The sequence below is a fragment of the Gobio gobio genome, assembly GCF_949357685.1.
Source record: "Gobio gobio genome assembly, chromosome: 13".
NCBI classification, from domain to species: domain Eukaryota; kingdom Metazoa; phylum Chordata; class Actinopteri; order Cypriniformes; family Gobionidae; genus Gobio; species Gobio gobio.
Genome location: NC_137106.1, coordinates 34,378,277 through 34,399,555, shown reverse-complemented (window position 1 = coordinate 34,399,555; position 21,279 = coordinate 34,378,277).

Sequence of the window (21,279 nt, the reverse complement as noted above, 5' to 3'; positions counted from 1 at the left end):
TGTTTTTGGTAACACTTTAGAATAATGGTCCGTCATTAAACGGATAGTTCACCTAAAAAAAAAAAAAAAAAAAAAAACAATAAAAAAGTAAATTCTGTCATTTACTCGCCCTCAAGTTGTTCTAAACCTTTTAAAGAATGTTTGTAACCAAACAATTTTGAGGCACCATTCAGTTCCATAGTAGGAAAAAATTACTATAGAAGTGAATGGTGCCTCAATCTGTTAGGTTACAAACATTCTTCATCTTCTTTTGTGTTCAGAAGAACAAAGAAATGTATTCAGGTTTAGAACAACATGAGCAACATTATTCTAAAGTTTTGCCATGTTTTTTTTCATAAATTATATTTCATCTGTCAAAATCATCCAAAAATTGTCCAGGACTGCTTAAATTCCAGAAAATAAAATTATATTCTGTCAATCCTGGACAAACACAGTTTTGGATTATTTTAGTATAACGTTAATATAATTTATGAAAAAATGGCTAGTTACAGCTAAAAAGAAGTGGAAAAACTAAATCATTTTGTGATTCAGTTAAACAGACCTGACTAAAACATACAAGAAAAACATTGAATTAACAGTAATATGTGGAGAAACAAAGAGGGGTAACGTTACTTACCGTTGTATGAGTTCCAGTGTCACACAGCACAGGCAGGCTCCTGGTATTCTTATCTAAAATGTAAAATAAATCATGTCAATCCAAATGTAAAATTGATAAAGAAACAAAAAAGACCTTGTTTTTTCTCCAGTGACCAACGTTAACTACACGCTGACAGATAATATCTCATTAGCCAAGTTACTTGACTTAATGTTAATGTAATCTTTGCTTATTAGCGACGTTATTTTCGCAACTAAGTTAGCGGCCAATGTTACATAACTAACTTCGTCCTAATGTAAGCTTAATATGCTCAATAAACAAATCTAATTCATGAAGAACTCAATTCTAGTTCTTAATCTAATTCAATAAACTCATTTTTAAAAAATTAAACATTAGGTTTAAGTTACCTCAGTTTTATCACCAATGCTGACAAGCTAAAATTGGGGTGCAGACAACCACGGCTAGTTCAAATCACACTTACCTTGCTTGTTTGCCGTTCTCAAGGGGATGAAAAAATCTTCGCAGGTGCTGGACACAGCTCATATGTTCTCTCTCTTCTCTCGGGTGAAACTTTCAACGCTGCACTGATGGTTCCTAATATAAATCTAAAACAAATCCTGTCGATCCCAATTGTGCCAAAGAGGCCGTTGTGGTAAATACAGTATTATACTTTATTTTTTTTTAAATACAGGAAATCACTGCATTTGGTGTCTAACGTCACAGAAAATTCCCATGATGCAACGGGGATTACAGTTATTTACTGTAAAGAGAATTTACAGTATTATACTGGGTGATATATAGTAAATAACTGTACAAATTACAGAAATGTCTAACAGTGTAGGCCTTAATCTAGTTAATCGTGAGTTAAAAAATTGTTGCCTGGAACAAAGATTAAGCACAGATTACTAACACCTGGACTATGAGTCCTGAACTAAAATAAACTGGATTCATTTACAGTTTTATCTAATTGCTTACACACAATTTCTGAAAATATGGCTCCATTTCTTGTAACTCTACACACAAAACACACAACATGCAAAACATCAGACATCGCTTGCAAAAGCAACACTTTGTGCAAAACTATTTTAACTCTTCCAAAAATGTTGTTTTTGCATATATCTAACTACACACAAATATGCACAACTGAGGAATTTACAGTCACTTGAGCTGAATATTGACACTATATTGGCTTGTTAGAGCCGGTTTACAGCAGAACTTGTTTTGAACTTGTTAATGAAGCTGCTATGAAACAATATATTTTGTTGTATGCATATTCTTTCTTTCTCAAACCTTAGCTTTGATTTCTAAGTGATCAATTTATGTATAAGTGTTTTCACACATGATCATTGACTGTATGGGTCCTCAGTAAATTAATGTGGCATTTAAATGGCAAAAGTTATTCTTGTCTCTATAACTTATGTCTTCCTAAAGACACGTTTATGGGTAAATAAAATATTAATAATATAAATAAAATGTATATCAAAACATATTTTAAATATAATGAAGTCATTTTATTATAGCACTCATCAGATGTTCCTGGAAACAAAACAGAGACAGAACAGTATAAACAAACAATACAACAAACTAAACACCAAATTACAAAAACATTATTATGTGAAAGTGAATAAAGTGTGTGTGTGTGTGTGTGTGTGTGTGTGTGTGTGTGTGTGTGTGTGTGTGTGTGTGTGTGTGTGTGTGTGTGTGTGTGTGTGTGTGTTTTCAGTTATAAATATGTGCTGTGTAAATTAGCCTATATATACTTTTAGAAATTAAATATAGCCTAACTTTAAAAAAACAAACAATAGGCCTAACCCATATAGATAAATTATAATAATTGTATAATATTAAGCATTTACTTAATATACATTGTAACATTAGGCTACTTTACACTAGCACAGTAGTCAGTTAAGCAATTAATTAATATCTTATATTAATGTATGTAGCCTAGGCTACATCTAAAGTAAGTCTGCTTTTAAAATATATATATATATTACACTTCGACATGTACAGAATGTGCGCGTTAAGAAACACGTTCAAATGTGTCTTCTTAACATGTTAAAACTGTGCGTCGACTGTGTGTGTATGCACGTTACACGACCAGAATGTGTCTACACATACAAAAGAAACACATAAAAAATTGCTGCATTGACGCGGAAAACAGTGCGTGTTGAAACAGTCATAAGTCACGCGTTTCGTATAAAGAGATTTGGCCCCGGGCGCGTTCCATAGTAGAGCCCTAGTCCAATGACGTGCGAGGTCGAGGTCATGGCCATGACGCGTAGAAGACGAGCTTTAAACTTTTTTTTTTTTTTACATTTCCTAACTTTTTTTTTTTTACATTTCCCATCTTTTTCGCTGCTTTCCTTTTTCGTGATCAACTATGACAGGACGCCGTCTTCAACTCAATCTCTGCATGGACGCGACCAACTTTTTCGACTCATTTTCAGGAGGCTGTCTTTGTCTTCACAACTCTGAGGCAAACTGCAGGCGCTATGAACCAGAGCATGGGTAATGTAACATTACGATTTAAAGAATATGCTTTTATTCAGCTGTATAAGGACATGGATGCGTTAATAGATCCGAGCTTAAAACTGCACATTTTGTTTTCACAGACTATCTTCGCCTCATAACGAAGCCGTGAGCTCCGCGAGTCCAGATTTAACCGCTGAACATGACGACATTGGGCCCTATTTTAACGATCTGAAACGCAAGCGAAGCGCAAGTAACTTTGTGGGTGGGTCTCGGCGCTGTTGCTATTTTCCCGGCGGGATAAATGGCTCTTGCGCCCGGCGCAAATCTAAAATGGGTTGGTCTGAAGTAGCTTCATTATTCATAGGTGTGGTTTGGGCGTAACGTGAATAAACCAATCAGAGCGTCATCCAACATTCCCTGTAAATGCAGGTGCGCAAGTTCCATTATGGATTGCTATTATTATGGCGTATTTACCAGGCGCACGCCAGGAGCGGTTCACAGCCGAGGAGACTGATGTGCTTGTAAGAGCAGTGAAAGACAGAGAAGTTGTGTTGTATGGGGATGGGAGAAACCCACCCAAAATAGCGTCGGTTAAACAGGCGTGGGAGGAAATAGCCACAATTGCTTCATCAGCTGGCATCCCCAGGACGTCGCACCAGTGCCGCAAGCGCTACAATGACTGTGACTGTTTTTATTAATACCAGTCTCATGTAATTGTTTTCCAGCTGCCTGTAAGACGTATTATGAATCGACACGCCGGAGCTTCAGATACAAACAACCTGAACTTACATCGCAGGCGGAGTTTAGCTCGGAGTCGATCAAGAAGAAAAAGGGTAAGATTTATTATATTAGATCCGTTTTTTGTCAATGTGAGTATTTTTCAGGTTGCTTATTGTCTTTATGGATTGTATTACAGTTGCTGGAAGCGAAAGTGTGCTGGATGAGGTGGACATTTGGAAGTCCGCGACCATTGAACTCATGTTTGACGAGGAAGACGCATTGTTGACGGGGTGTCTGGATGGATTGTGCGGCCACCGCCCTCTCGCAGCCTGGAGCACGCCGAACTTTACATTACATTACGAGACATTACTGCTGCACTGTACATAGTTGTGTGTTTAACAATAAAGCTCTTTCTTTGAATAAACAGCTGTATTTTATAAATGAAGCCCTTTCTTTGAATGAACAGCTGAATGCTTATAAATGAAGCTCTTTCTTTGAATAAACGGCACGGTCCGTATAATTTTCCCATATTTTCCTTGATGGTATGAATACTTCATAGCACAATAACATTAATATAAAACAAATTATTACAACATAAATTATATATTTATTATTATTATTGGGGTTTACATTTATAATGAGCCAGGGGGACCAATAATGATTGGTTTGCAGTGATCTGCCAACCAATCACGAGGGATTTTTCTTTTTTAAATGTAGTGGCTTCAGCCAATAGTGAGTGAGTAAATTCAAGTCTGGCCGTTGACTCTCTGGTTTCGCTGCTATTCATATGCTAATTAGAGGCGTCGCACCTCCGCGCGGTCTCAGCGGGGGGGGGGGGGGGGCTCTCCACCTACGTCATGGTTCGTTTACGACAATTTGTGGCACAGACGAACGCGACGTTCACTGCCTCTAAATTGTCGAAAACTGCCGAAAATTAGGGAGATTTCCGGGAGTCTACAGGCGTTTACGGGGTCGAAAATCCCACTTTTCATGCAGTGATATATACACAAAGGGAAACAAGGATAACAAGATAACAAGGGGAGTGGCTAATAGGCAACACCTGGGGAAAACTAATTATGATGAAAAACTACAAAGGACTACAACACATGGCACAAGGGAAATAAGTCCACAAGTCCACGGAGTCCACAAACACCGGGAATTGATGACAAGACCTTTTGGTTAGGTTGTGGGTGCTACGTGAAATAAATCTATGCTGTTCTCAATGCCAGTGATGAGAAGATTTTTACTTGATCATTACTTGCATGCTACAAACGTTACACTTAGCATGTGAACAAGTGTTGTGTTGACTATTAGTTTTTATGAAATAAATAAAATTAATTTGTTTATTTATGATATTTATCCTACTTTTTATAGTAGGAATGACACAATTTTTTTAGTCGACTCAAACCAATTCGATTTTGTTGAAAAAGTGTAATTCAGTTTAGTGGAAAAGCTTTCCTTAATTTAATTAAGTCCGTTTAACAGCTTTTTTTTGTTTAGTGTTGGAACTATGATTTTGGGAAACACGGACTCACTGAACAATGCTGATAACGATGGAACTTGCAACCATAGTTGGGTAACAATGTTTTCAGGAAACGTACCCCTGAGCATTACTGACAGACTGGGAAGAGAGGTGCTGCAATAATCTAAAAATATAGAAAATTAAAAACTATTAAGAATGTTTTTTTCTTTAACATACAAGCATAAAATATTGTAGACACCCCCCCCACAAAAAAAAACAAACAAAACAAAACATACGGACTTTTTTTTGCTCTATTATCTGCTCAATACTGCTCAGAATCTATCTCAAGTCACAATGAAAATGTGAAAATCGTATTTGAAATCTGAATTAAATATAGTAATATGTACTGTAATGTACATATTAATGTACAATTACAATGTAATATAAGCACAATCAGCATTGAGGTTTTGTTGTTGTTGTTGTTGTTGTTTTTTGGCAACAAAAAATAAAATAGTCTCAGGTTACATATGTAACCATGGTTCCCTGAAAGGGAACGAGACGCTGCGTCGAAACGCCGTGAGAATGCCTCTGCGTGATTGCGTCTTGAAGCACTTGTGGAATCAGTCCAATGGACAGACGGAACGTCATAGGCGGGTGACGTCATAGACCGGAAACTATAAAGCACCCGTGAACACAAACAGAAACTAGCTTCTTTGCCTTCAATGGCCTTCAACTCGCGCTGCGTCGAAACGCTGTGAGAACGCAATACCCACGCCGCCATACGAGCAAGTGACCATATGTGTGAAATCAAAAGCACACACTACTACGATAGCACCTGCACCCCAGGAGTGGTCAAAGCAGATTAGTTCATCTTGGTCTGACGCCGAGGAGGACAAAGGCCAGCAGCACTGTAGGTATTACAATAATAGTAGAAACCCCAGCAACATAGTGGGCAACATAAACTTTTCCATATGGGCAAGCACAACATCTCAATGTTGAACTGCTTTCTACTCTGCTCCCTGAGCAAAAGATCAATCAATCGTTGATATAAAAGAGTATGTGGGTGCCCTGTAGGCCCCGTAGCACTACTACAACCCCCATACTCCATGGGGTGACAAAAATAGACTGAATGGAAGTACCCGATACTGGTGCGCTTCTCCCCCAAAAGCGAGCCTCAGAGACCTCCTGCATTATAGAAAGATAATTCTTTGGCATAATGAAGAAATTAAGTAGCTGTAAAACCCTGACCCCCTGCTGCGAAGAGGTCCCTTTTTATAGCCTCCTTTTGCAGAAGAGTCTCTACTTCTTATGCCAAACCAGAGCCTGCATCTGCAGGACCGACCAAGATATAATATCAGATTTTCTTGTTTTAACCAACAAATCTCTATTGGTACCATTCCCTCAAGACTGACCTCTGATATACTGAAGCGGCGAACCGGCAGGGGACAACTGGCCTGACTGCTCTAGGACCCTCCTCGGAGGGGGCGCACATCCCAGGACCACTACGTTTCCGGGTGGAACCTGAGATATGTGCTCGTCAGGGTCCACTGCGCCCAGAAACACACGAGGTGGTTGGGTTGGCAGAATAGTCCCCCTGAGGGCACCGAAGGGAGACGGGCACCGTATAGTGAGGTGAACACCGCCTTCCTACGGAGGGTTTCCCTCAGAAACACCATTGATGGCGTCAGGAGTTTTACTTTGACAAAGCCCTCTTTATGACAATAACTGTCTTTTCAAAACTGCCTTGCCTTAAGAGAACTTCACTCTGCTTCCACATTTTGAATTTAGAAAGGGCACGAAGCACGAAGGGCGCGTGCTCTTACCATAACAATGGATTTTTAGAAATATGCATATATTTTTCATATATAAAAAATTCTCAAGCCACAAATAAATATGATTTAATTTGTCAAAATGAAATACATTCAAAACCACTCAGCTTTTCACAGGCTGAATATTCATATTGGCATGCAAAATGCAAAAGGAGTCAAACATAGGAACAGAGAGAAAGGGCTTCTCTTTTTCTCTTTCTTCTTTCCCCATTTATAAATGCATTGTGGCAACATAATCTACGTGTTGCCTCGGCAAACACGAGATCCATCCATTATATTCTTAGCAGACCGTGATCTATGCGCTGCCTCGGCAAAACGCAAGATCAAAAGCTACTATATTGCAGACTGTAATCTACGTGTTGACTCGGCAAACACGAGCTCCGTCCATTACATTCTTAGCAGACTGCATCTACGCGCTGCCTCGGCAAAACTTGAGATGCAGTGCTATATTGCAGACTGTAATAAATCTACATGTTGCCTCGGCAAACAAGAGATCCGAGCCGTTATATTCTCTTCACTATGGGCTTTTCTTACACATTTGAGAAATTTATCAATGAATGTCCACCCACTCCTTTTTTATGAAAGCTGACGCACATACATATGCATACTGTCTGTGCTTCACTCGGGACGGAAGGAACCGCAAGCGTGCTTCCAACCCTGAGAAGAAACACTGGACCCGGCAGGTGAAGGCAGAGAAAGGGCGATGCCCCTCTCTAACCCCTCTGCCGGACCAATTTGCGATCCCCACGACTGAAGCTTCCGCTCTGCTTCGGCAGAAGGGACCTGAGCCGCGGGGAACGCAAGCCGAAGCGCCCTCCTCGGAGAGCGCCCGGCGGCTTAAACAAACAGTCAACACACAAAGAATATGCATCCCCACCCGTAATGAAACAAGGGCAGGGATGAACACATCCAGTGAATCACATTCATTTTTACTTTTATTTTTTTTATTTTACAAGAACAAAGATGGAAAACTCCTGCCTAACTTTTTCTAAAGACAGACAAAAACACCAGTTCCCTTTCAAAAGCTACACTCAATCCTGCATAAGCTTATGCAAATGGGAATGTCTTTGACATAACCAGCTGTGAAAATAGGGTGAAAACACGTCGATGAAATTGACCCGGAGGTATTTATAGCCTCGGCCGGTGACGTCATAGGCGCACCTGCTGCACGAGGCTATAAATAGATGAGCTTCAGCTGGAGCAAACCAGGTCTTTTTGTTTTCAGACCAAATCTGTTGTATGCTGTGTTACAAAGACTCTGAAAAAAATCTCTCTCTCTTTCAAGACTCAACTCGAGATCTTTGTTAGGAGTTCGTTTTCAACATGGCAGTGTACAGATTTCTCTCTCTCTTTCTCATCTCTGTTACAAAAAAACATTAGTGGAAAGAGTTCTAGTTAAATCTAATCAGTTGGAAGCGAGTCAGCAGAGTAAAACGCTGTATATCCATGTTCTCTTTCAAATAACAAAACTGGATGCGCACGTTTATTGCTGTGTGTGTTTGGGGAAGAGCATGCGGTCGCTGCATTGAGTCAGACGAGTGCGAACATTGCAAGCCTTTACAGTTAGAATGCTTTATGCTCGTCTTGGCTACTTTCAGTCCGCACCCGTGTTCGGAGCTCTCGAATGTGTTTGTTGACGAGCAAGAGATGGGTCCGTCCCTTTCGCTTGCTCGCTCACCAAATAAATGTTTCCCCGCGTGATCCTGAAGTGCGCTCCGCCGTTTCTTTGGCTCGCTCGGGGAATGATGATGAATCTCTGGGTCCACGGACCTCGAGCAGCCGCCTGCGATCGTTCCTCACATGATAGTGAATCCATACGAGGAATTTATCGAGGTGGTTGTTCGCGCGGTGGCCAGGGCAGTTTGTCTGGTACCGTGAATGAGAGATCCCCGAACGCAGTGAGCTTGAGGTTTCTGTCTAGAAAAAAAAAACAACAACATTTACTTCACATGTTTTTGTACCCTTGACGTCGACATTTTCGACTATCATGGGTGCGAAATCGCGTGGATATGTGAGAATACTCCAGGTGGGAGACGCTCACGAGCTATCTCTCGCCTGGGTCTGCATTTTCATTAAAGAGACATACCTCCCCACGAAGCCATGTAGAAAATAAACGTCGGCTGTTGTGGGCAAAGCTTATATATGTATGTAAGAATAATAAATATAAGGGGACCGGCTGGTGTTGCGCTGCACACTAATGCTGTCTTGCAGGCATATCAGGCTGACCTTCGGAAGGATTTGAGTGGTTCATTTGGTGACTCAGTTAACTCTGTAGTGGCCAGATTTAAAGGATTGGAAGAAACATGAGGAAGTGTTCACTCAGTTTCTTCCTCAATGCACTCAAGGGGAGGGGCTGTCAGCCACATAACCTCTCTTTGGTCCTTCAAGATTTATGGGGGTAATAAGCAGAGTGTGGCGAGTCGCGCTCTCCCTCGTAAAGACTGGAGACCGGCTCGTCATCCTCAACAACCTCCCAGGGCAGACCTCGGGACTGTCATCAATATAAGAAGTCCGGTGGTCTGGTGCCCAGTGTACCCCCACAGGACAGGGCGTGTCAAACATTTGCTCGCCTCACCCCGTTATCCTCAAAAATACTCCATCCCCGCCACCTCTGGTGATTCGGGGGGGGGCAGCGGTTTCCAGTGAAATGTTAGACGTTCAGTGTTTAAATTCTGCTATCATCCAGGACATAGAACGTCTAACATCCCCTCAACAGGAAGTGTTAAAATTGTCACTCTCAGAGTCTCAGGCAGTGTGTGAACTTCTGGCAGGCGTTTCTGCATGGGTGTTAAGCACAGTAAAAATTAGTAAACTAATTTATTTGTCGTCCTCCGTGTTTGAACGGCGTGGTCTCCACTTCCGTGAAGGCGGAGTTGGCGTTCGTACTGTCACAAGTGACAGCTGTTACTTCCTGGTCCCCAGTAGGGTGGGGGGAGGGGTCCAATCTTAGATCTTCGAGTCTTAAACCATGAAGCAGTTAAAGTACTCAAGGTCAAGATGTTACAGTGAAGGCGGTCATGTCGCATATTCAACATTGTGATTGGATTCAGCACGATTGATCCGAAGGACGCATGTATTCGCATATAAAGACTGCCACAACACAGGAAGTTCCTGAGGTTCGCTCTTGGGGGCAAAAGCTTACCAATTTCAGGTCTTCCATTCGGCTAGCCTTGTAACCGCACGTATACAAAATGCATGGATGTATTACTGGCTCCATTGGGATTCCGGGGCATTCACATTTTGAATTACATAGGCGATTGCTAAAATTAGCACAATCACATGAGATGGTGCTTCAACACAGAGACAGTGTGTTAGCTCATCTAGTTTCTCTAGGGTTGAGACTCAACACCAAGAAAAGTGTTCTTTCTCCTGCCCAGATAACGACTTATCTAGGTTTGTTCGGTTTTTGGTCACAAGGTGGGCACAACGGTTTCCCGCTCGAATCAAGACCATTCAGTATTCCCTGAGCAAAGCCAGGCTAGACCAAGATCTTACTGATCATCAGAGGTCTAATGGCATCAGCATCCATGGGTTTCCCTTTGGGGTTGTTGCACATAAGACCGTTTCAGTTGTGGCTCAAAGCCAGAGGACTTTTTAAATAAAGTGGCGCGCCATGTGGCTTCGTACACTAACTATGTGGTTCAGACCCCGGTTCTTGCCTTGGGTCCCACTCTAGGCGTACCTTGTCATCGCAAGTTGCTAATGACGGACGCTTCCCTGACGGGCTGGGGTGCGGCCTTAAGTGCTCGTCCAGCCCAACGGGAATGGGAGGGTCATCAACTCAGTTGGCACATCAACTGCCTCGAGTTGATGGCTGTATTTCTGGCCCTGAAATACTTTCTCCCCCAATTGAGGGGCTGTCATGTCCTAGTGCGGGTGGACAGTACAGCTAAAGTCTCATATATATAATCACCAGGGAGGTCTGTGCTCACGCTATCAGAATAGCGAGACAGATTTTTCTCTGGGCTCAGAACAAGTTCCTGTCACTCGAGCAGTGTACATTCAAGGGCGGTTGAATGTGGGAGCAGATTTACTGTCCAGACAGAGTTACAGATGGAGGGGGTGGAAACTCCACCCAGAAGTAGTCAAGCAGATCTGGATCAGATTTTACAGAGTGGGAGTGGACCTCCTCGCCTCTTCTCAGACAGCGCAATGTCCCTGCTTCTCTCTGTCACCCAGCCCCGCTAGGTCTGGATGTGATGGTTCATACATGGCCCAAAATGCATCTGTATGCCCTCCTTCCAGTCGCTCTGCTCCTGGGAGTTCTAGCCACGGTTCGCCAACAAGGGTCTTGCTTCTTATCAATAGCGCTGCGTTGGTCTAACAGGGTTTGGTTCTCGGAGATAGTGTGTCTCCTCAACGGCTCGCCTTGGGCGATTCCGGCAAGGAGGGACCTTCTGTCTCAGGCAGAGGGTATGATATTCCATTCCAGGCCCGACCTATGGAACCTTCATGTTTGGCCCCTGAAGGGCACCAACTGAGGGACACGGGGCTTTCGCCTGCAGTTATTGAGACCATCCTAAGTGCTAGGGCTTCCTCCACTCAGAAGGTTTATGCTAATAAATGGGGTGTCTTTGAAAGGTGGTGTACGACACAATGTAGATTCAGTCAACTTCCAGGTTACTTCAGTTCTGGATTTTCTGCAAGAAAAGTTGTCATCAGGCACCTGCCCCTCCACTCTCAGGGTTCATGTGGCCGCTCTTTCGGCTTGCCACGCCTTGGTGGATGGGGTGCTGCTCGGGAGACATCCTCTGCTCGTTCGCTTCATTCGTGGGGTTAGGCGGTTGAGGCCACCTGTTAGAACCAAGATCCCTTCATGGGACTTAGCTTTTGTCCTCGAGGGTCTGGTTTAGACCCCCTTTGAACCATTAGAGTCAGCATCTGACAGACTTCTGACCGTTAGAATTGTTTTTTCTTTTGGCTACAACTCTCTGCAAGGAATTGTCAACAGGCAGTTGCCCCTCCACTCTCAGGGTTTATGTGGCCGCTCTTTTGGCTTGCCACGCCCTGGTGGATGGGGTGCCACTTAGGAGGCATCCTCTGCCTGCTCACTTTGTTGTGCCAGGCAGTTGTGGCCTCCATTAAGAACCAAGATCCCTTCATGGGACTTAGTTTTAGCCCTCGAGGGTCTGGTTGAGACCCCCTTTTGAACCTCTAGAATCAGTGTCTGACAAACTTCTGACTCTAAAGATGTTTTTTCTTATGGCTATAACTTCTCTGAAAAGAATTGGGGACATGCAGGCTCTGTCAATATCGCCATCCTGCTTAGACTTTGCCCCAGGTTTGGTTAAAGTGATTTTGCATCCCCACCCTGACTACCTACCTAATGTTCCTTTCTTGACTGTACATCCTGTCACTCTTGAAACCTTCTGCCCTCTGCCGTTCACAACGCCGGATCAGGAGAAACTTCATAGACTGTGTCCAGTCCATGCTCTTCAGGCCTACGTCCACTGCACTAGCCAGTGGCGTAAGTCAGAGCAACTGTTTGTTTGCCATGGGGGCTGTAACAGAGGTTCTGCCACCACCAAACAATGTCACATTGGGTCAGGGATGCTACTGCTCTTGCCTATGAGGCGTGCGGTCAAGCTTCGCCATAGGATTAAGGGCTCACTCCACCAGGGGAGTCGCTTCTTCTACTGCATTAGCAAGGGGTGCTCCCTTACAAAGTGTTTGTGATGCGGCAGGTTGGTCCTCTCCGCACACATTCATAAGACTTTATAGCGTGAATGCTCATGCCACTCCGGGCTCTCATGTCCTTGAGTCGACATCACAGGCTAATGCCTGAGTCTTCTTGCATTCTTGTGCACACCTACACAACCGTAAGGGGTCCAGGCACCATCAAGCACGGCGGCGTGGGTATTCTCGTTCCCATTTGTATAAGCTTATGCAGCATTGAGTGTAGCTTTTGAAAGGGAACACTGGGGGTTACTTGACTGTAACCCTGTTCCCTGATAAAGCGGAACGAGATGCTGCATTGCTAGGCCGTGCTGATGATGCTTCAGGACTGGTCTTCAAACAAAGAAGATCTGGTTTGCTCCAGGTGAAGCTCATCTATTTATAGCCTCGTGTAGCAGGTGCGCCTATGACGTCACCGGCCGAGGCTATAAATACCATTAATTTTATTGACGTGTTTTCACACTATTTTCACAGCTGGTTATGTCAAAGACATTTCCATTTGCATAAGCTTATGCAGCATCTCGTTCCGCTTTATCAGGGAACAGGGTTAGAGTCAAGTAACCCCCAGTGTTTTTACAGACAAGATTCACACAGAGCGCTTCTGAAGGCAAAGAAGCTAGTTTTTGTTTGTGTTCACGGGTGCTTTATAGTTTCCGGTCTATGACGTCACCCACCTATGACGTTCTGTCTGTCCATTGGACTGATTCCACAAGTGCTTCAAGACGCAATCACGCAGAGGCGTTCTCACGGCGTCCCGACACAGCGCGAGTTCCCTTGAAAGGGAACTTATTTGCATCGAGTTGAGCATTTTGCAATTTTTTGCTACCAAGGCTTCGGTTTGATATTAAAGTTTATGCAGTTAGTGTTTTTTTTTTTGTCTTTTTTACATTTTTTTAACATGGCCAAGCATAACAAAGCTCTTAAAATATAATGATTATAACCCAAAATCAAAGGGGGAAAAGACATGTCCCCCAAGTTAAAATGGGTGCTACTCCCCTCTTTTCATCCATTTGCGAGCAGTACCCTTTAGCACCGCATATATTATATCCTGGGTGATTTTTCTGAGGTTTCTGTGAAGGGCAGGTGAATGATTACAATCAAAAGCGCTAGTCAAGGACGATGTGTGCCGATAAAGCCTGAAGTCCAAATTATTTATTATTAATGCCTAACCTTTTTAAAGATGCACAGAGCACACAAACTCGTTAATGTGATCGTTTGCGTGCCTTTAACCGGTTATAGACAGCCAGCTCAAATTGGTGGAAGAAATGACCTTGGTTTTTGTTTCATGTGTTGGCCGGGTAATATTTGAGGACTGCATGTTGTAGCTTATGTTTGAAACAAATATAAGTATGTGGCTAATCAAATGAAGACACCCGCTCTGTAAGTGCAAAACACCGTCACACATAATACATGTAGCTCTTGATGTGATCAAAGATTTTTTACAAGCATATAGGAAGCGTTTCGACAGAAATATTGTGGAAGTACCGGTGCAAATTTGTGAAATGTGCTCTTAACAAGCCTGCCTGGAAGGCCTCATGTCTTTATTATTTCATTTCATGGCTTATAGTTCTTAGGTATTGTCACCGGCAGATGCTGATGGGAGTTGAGAGGGTACGGTAAGGACCTTCAAGTTTAATTTTACGAATGTCTGCAGTATTGTTTTGAAGATGGAATTGGAAGGCGAGAAACCAAATGCAGCATTTCCATGAGGAAGCTGTGTGTCTCTGCTCACGTTTCAAATTATTCATGGTGTATATTAAGACATACCCTGCTGAAAATATGAAAGTGAATTTCATGATGGTTCAAGCTGGTTTATGCTGGTTAGTGCTGGATTACCTTGTGGACTAGCAACAGTTAACCTGGATGTTAACTGTTGAAGGTTGTTGATGACAACAATGGCTGCAGCTGACTTGCTGGCTCGCTGCCTAATCTGGCAGAGACTTGTAAGGCAGCGTAAGCACACAAAGGCACCTCACAAAACAAATTTTGGAGAATTCTTAGGCAGCGCAACAGTTTAATGATCTACAGCAACATAAAGTAAGCTTTGGTGAATATGAACTTTCAGACGCCATCTTTCTTTTTCTACCTCACCTGTCAAACGGTTTTAAAATATTTTGTCAGTGGTGCTCTGATCAGATAATTATTTACACTGCATGAAACTAGGCGTGTCAGTTTCCATTAAACTATATATAAACATCCTAAAATATATGTTTACCTTATAGTAAAAACTGCATACATTTGATTTATTTGAAGGAAATAATATACTTGGCCAGTGGAAAGATTGAGAATAAACCTGATTTGAAAACTTTCTCAATGTATTTAATACAATTTTGATTTAGCCTATTTATTCTAAAACAAGGCAGTAATGATTTATTTTTAGCAATGACGGCACATAGTCCGTATCTCATATTTTCCTCATGTCTTGTACCCAGTGGCGGCTGGTGATAATTATTTTCTGTATCAAGATGCATGTTTACTAAATTAAAGCATTAAATTCAATTCAATTCAAATTTATTTGTATAGCGCTTTTCATATCATTACAAAATTTATGATTTATACATATCATTTCAAAGCAGCTTCACAGAAAATGCATCTACATTACAATTTAAATTGATTTGTACATGCTATGCATTTCAGAAATGCACATATACAGAGCACACAGATTAGCTAACTATCTATTATTAATCAATATAATAACTATGGCACAGAAATAAGAATTCATGTTGTTAATGAATAGGGTATATAGAGATGAGCATGGAAGAGAAAACAGTTTCTTCACTTTTACATATTCATTTCCCACATATAATTGAATGAGGAAATGAAAAACAAAAGAAAACAGCCACAACAGACTAGCATGTTGACTAGAACATACATTTTGCTCTCCTTTCTTTCTGGCCAGCAAATTTCTCAATGACTCTCTGATTAAAGTAATCTCAGTAGTATCATGACGTTTGCATTGTTCAGTCAGATATTTGAGGTCTCTTACCCCCGTTGTTGTCCACAAAACTACAGTACCAACACTTTGAAATAAAAGACAGGGAAAGCAATAAAGGGCATTGCTAACAACACATCCAGTCAGCCACCTAACTTACGTTTCTCATAACAAGCGCGTGGAGCTCTGAGTGCAGCTGCGTCCTGTCACTGGCCTGCTGCTGGATTTGTAAATCGCGTTGGTCCGGTTCGGGATCTTCCAATGAACGCCTTGTGAAAGAATTTGATTTAACTGCTGCCATCTCTACGAAACTGATCATCCTAAAGGTTTTGGCGGAGTCGGAGTGACTGTGTCGCTCGCGCACTTTCGCTATAGTGGCCAAGAACGGAAAGTTGAATGACAGGTGACGAGAACCAATCAGATTGGATAAAATAACACGCATCCAATTCTGATTCGCCAGGGACGCAACGACCTGCGTCCGGAGGAGGATCTTTAAGAACCAATTAGAGACCAGCTTCAGGTCACATGCTGCCCGTATATTTTTAGACTCAGATAGACATCCATTTGTCTGGCGTCCCTCACGCATGAAACCGCATGAAACATATTGAAGAACATATAAAATAGTTAACCCATCAAAGCCAGTTTTTATTAAATGCTGAGGCTCTTAATAACAGCCAGCACATCGTATGAGTAAACTATTTTATTTTTATTTCACTTTTATATAATTTTTGTATACATGTATATTTCTGGAATTTTGATGGGGGCGGCGCCCCAGCGCCCTCTATTGACCAGCCGCCACTGCTTGTACTGTTAAACATGGGGCACGTTCAAGCTCATACTGGTGCACGACGCTTTGATACGGTTTCCGGGTTAAACTACATGTTTCCTGGAAACGGTGTGCAACAGGTTTGAGATACGTTTTCTCTTGTTTGGTGGGTGTGTCAAAAATGTCAGCCCAATCAGCAGCAACATGTATATAAACCACACAGTATTAAAGAGACAACTCGCACAATGGGACCATAAAAATACTGTACATATTTTTATATATTTTGCTATTGTATTGTGGAGTGATACTTTCATAAACTTTTCTATACCCCTCTGATTATATAATGACAAATATTACAATATCATAGCACAACAGTGATCAGCAATAATGATAAGCCTAATACTCTATACAATAAAAATAATGCGGTCATTTAGATCATAACACAGTCTCGGAGTGGATTATCCTTCACCTGAAGTGTTTGTCTTTTCATCCTGAAATGCGAGGCAAATGTTGGATCACAATAATTAGGAACCAGAGTTTCCACAAATCCCTTCACTCGATTGGGATGTTCTCTTTTATTCTGGACAGTAAGGGCATTGACTGTAACATTGAGCATATTTTGCAGTATTAAACACGTATTTAAACCGATTTCATCAGGCTCCGAAAATCCTTCAAAAAGGACCCAAAAAATGGCCTTCTCAGCTGCCATAGTTGCAACTATTTTGTAATCAGAACAGCGTGTTCAACGCACCACCGTTTCCATTTTAAAAACATTTTGCAATGTTTTGTCGGGGCTGAACGCAGCCATGGTGTTACGTGGATGAAAATATGCATGAAAATTATATGCAGATTAGGTAATGCATAGTAAAACTGGGCGTTGTACGCTCCGTATATGGATATTTCGGGGAGGAGATGAGGTGGAGATGCATGTACACACAATCTTTCGCTGACTGGTTTAATGAAAGGAATGTTGCGCAGGTTCTGGCGTATGCATGGTTTTATAAATCTGAAAACTTTTCTGCATACGCAAATCTGGCTTTTGTGTGCACGCACACTTTTAGGATGAAATCTACAGAAAGTGTTATACATGTCACAATCGCAATCAGCAGGCACAATACCCCAGTGGAATAAAATCAACTTTTTATAGAAAACAGGTGATCACCCTTATTAGACACACAAGTAACACATGATTCAAGTCATGTGACAACTATAAAAATAGTAGAACAGAGATAAAAAAGAGAAAAGAAAAGAAAAAAAGAGAAAAGAAATACTAACAATAACAAAATATACATAAATCACATAGGGTCAACATGCATGACAATGATATTTAATATACAACCCAAGTAAGTTTACATTATAAAGCTGTATCAAAAATATAACAAGATCTTAATTGTTAAAAAAATGAACATTTAAAAATAATATTAACAGCAGATGAATAAATAAATCCCTATTTGCATATTATTTTTAGTATTCACTATTGTTAGTATTTATTTTTCTCTTTTTATTTATATGAAAAATCATTTTGACTTGAATCATTTATTACCTGTTTTTTGAGTGTGTCTAATTAAGGTGGTCACCTGTTTTCTATAAAGAGTTGATTTTATTCCACTGGGGTATTATGCCTGATGAAGACCTGATGGGTGAAACGTTGCCCGATCAATACAATTTGTTGGAGCTGCGATTTTTCAGTGTGCGGACTTCATGCTTCTTTTTTTCATTATTGTTATTTTGTTGATCTGCACCTGAGCCCAATCAGGGTGTTTGGGATGTGCACACCTTTTTTTGTAGTTTTGATTCAGAAAGTCACATAAACCACGTAAAGTCCAATCATAGAAGTAAGAAATGCGATTCATGTGATCTGATCGGATTTCAATCGGATATGCACAAAAATCGGATTTGTGCTAACAGTCTGAACGTAGCCCACATCTTCACTGTCCAGCCCCAAGTCTCCCTTCAGCCGTCTCCTCCAGTGGTTCCACTCAGCTAAATGCATCTGTGTTGGGCTTCCCAGTTATGTCACGGTAATGTTTAGTTTTCAGTCTTTAGCCCTATTCGGACGGGAATAGTTTTCCAGGGGGACATTAGAGAAATTCATGTTTCAAATATGTACTTTGTGAATTTAATCCTGTCCGAATATGCCAAGTCAGTGTTTTTTTCACACAATTACCTACTATTTATTAGCAAACTCAACGGTCCTCTGAGAAATCTAATCGGATCCGAATGTGAATGTCTGTGATTGTGGATGTTTTATTATTCTAAAACTTCTCCTCATGAGTTTTTTGACATACTTGTTACCGTTTATACACACATTTTCGCCATGCTTCCATTTTGTTTCAATGTAGATACCACAACAAAATAGCATATACAATCAATAAATATAATTTTTATGTTTCAGGTAAGAGTAAGATACTCGTCTAGATTTATCTGCTCACTTATGCAAGTTTATTATAAACAGCCACTGCTATAAACTCATGAAGTTTACTTAAATTTCATTTATAAATTAAAATTATATTGACAAATAATGAAATAAAAGACATACATCATACGTGTTGCACGCAAAAACAATGTGAATTAAATGAAAAGGGGATTCATCAGACCAGGCCACTTTCTTCCATTGCTCCGTGGTCCAGTTTTGATGCTTTCATCAGTGGACAGGGGTCAGCATGGGTACCCTGACTGGTCTGCGGCTGTACAGCCCCATACGTAACAAACTGCAATGCACTGTGTATTCTGACACCTTTCTATCAGAACCAGCATTCACTTCTTGAGCAATTTGAGCACATTAGCTCGTCTGTTTGATCGGACCACACGGGTCAGCCTTCGATCCCCACGTGCATCAATGAGCCTTGGCCGCCCATGACCCTGTCGCCGGTTCACCACTATTCCTTCCTTGGACCACTTTTGATAGATACTGACCACTGCAGACCGGGAACACCCCACAAGAGCTGCAGTTTTGGAGATGCTCTGACCCAGTCGTCTAGCTGTCACAATTTGGCCCTTGTCAAACTCGCTCAAATCTTTATGCTTGCCCATTTTTCTTGCTTCTAACGCATCAACTTTGAAGACAAAATGTTCACTTCCTGCCTAATATATCCCACCCACTATCAGGTGCCATATTTTCAGGTGTTATTCACATCACCATAATGTTATGCCTGATCAATATATTATAAAAATACATGTAATTCCAACATTTTAACAAACAGTTCCCAATTGACAAAATTCAAGTCCCACCCTACATTTTTTATTGTTCGAGAAGTCGTTTCACTTGTTTAGTTATACGTCACATCTTGGAAGAAAGGGCATTCACAACTTCTGTTCATGTCGACTAACTTACAAAACAAGCCTTAAATTATCCATCAACCACCTTCACCAGAACATTAGAGAACAGCTAAACTAGCAGCAAACCAGCCATTAACGGTGTTTTTAGCATGGATACTCTAAACCTTTCTCTGCCTAGAAACGGGGAAGAGCTTTTCCCATTTATCATCAGATCTTTATTCCAGCATCGAACAAAACCAACATTACTGAGACAGATTGTGTAATTTCTGTCCTAATACGTGTGCTAAAATGAGAGTCCAGATAACAAGTCTGCGCTAACTCCTAACCTCAATAGCCGCAAGCTCATAACCCCATTATATGAGATTCTGAGGTCTGCAAACCCCATATTCACATATGCATGTCTATTCGTTCATCCTCCTCAGCCAGCTCCGCTTTCTCTATTCCAATTCCAGACAGAGTGCGATACTCATGTCAGCATCATTGCCATGCAGCTCAAGTTTGTCCTCATCCTTGCTGGTGTCAGACTTCTGCCTCAGACACCTGGAATGCTCTGGAGGATTTTCCTCTCAACTGAGCTCATGCAAGAGAGTATTCCATGGAAGGCACATGTACTATAGCTTCCTTTGTACCACACGCCCTCTCTCTTTCTCTTTCTTTTCTCTTTCTCTCTCACTCCCTTACTCATTCTCTGGCTGAGCAAACATGAGTCCTGCAGAGACAGGACATTAATCCTAAAAACAAACAGAGTGTGTCTGCATTGCAGCTTCTCCTCTCTCTCACATGCCCAACACGCGGCCTCTGTGCATCCCTGGAGTGCCAACTAGCCCTGCCATTTCGATTTTCTCACGCCCAATTGAGAGAGTCTGGTCTTGGAGGAGCTTCTACCACCCGTCTTGATGTCCGTGGAAAGCTGGGTTAACAACTGTTCACATGCACATGCACATGCACATGCACATGCATTTTTTCAGTGGATCATGTAAATGAGTCGATCAAAAACGATTTACCATTTCAAGTCCCATGCGCTGCATTTAATGTCTTGGTCTTTATGCTGCGTTCACACCAAATGCGAATAGAGCGTCAACGCCCCTTTCCATTGACTTAACATTGAAATCACTCGCTCCAGACGCTTTATTCGCGTTTGGTGTGAACGCAGCATTAGAGCAAATATTTAGTTCTTTACTATGTTTTCAGTGTCTGTTCTACTTTTTATAGAAATATTTTGTGTGCATTTATATAAAATTGCTGTGACTGAATGAGATTTGTTCAGAAGCTCTCATTTTATTTTGCTAGAAATTTAAGGTTGCAATATCTTTTCAAATATGCAACTTATTAAATGGTATTTTTTAAATATATTTAAAAAAAGATATTTAAATGGTAAGTAACTTTTAAAAAGATATTGCACTGTGAATTGGATTCAGTGTATATACATACATACACACACACACACACACACACACACACACATACATATATATATATATATATATATATATATATATATATATATATATATATATATATATATATATATATATATATATATATATA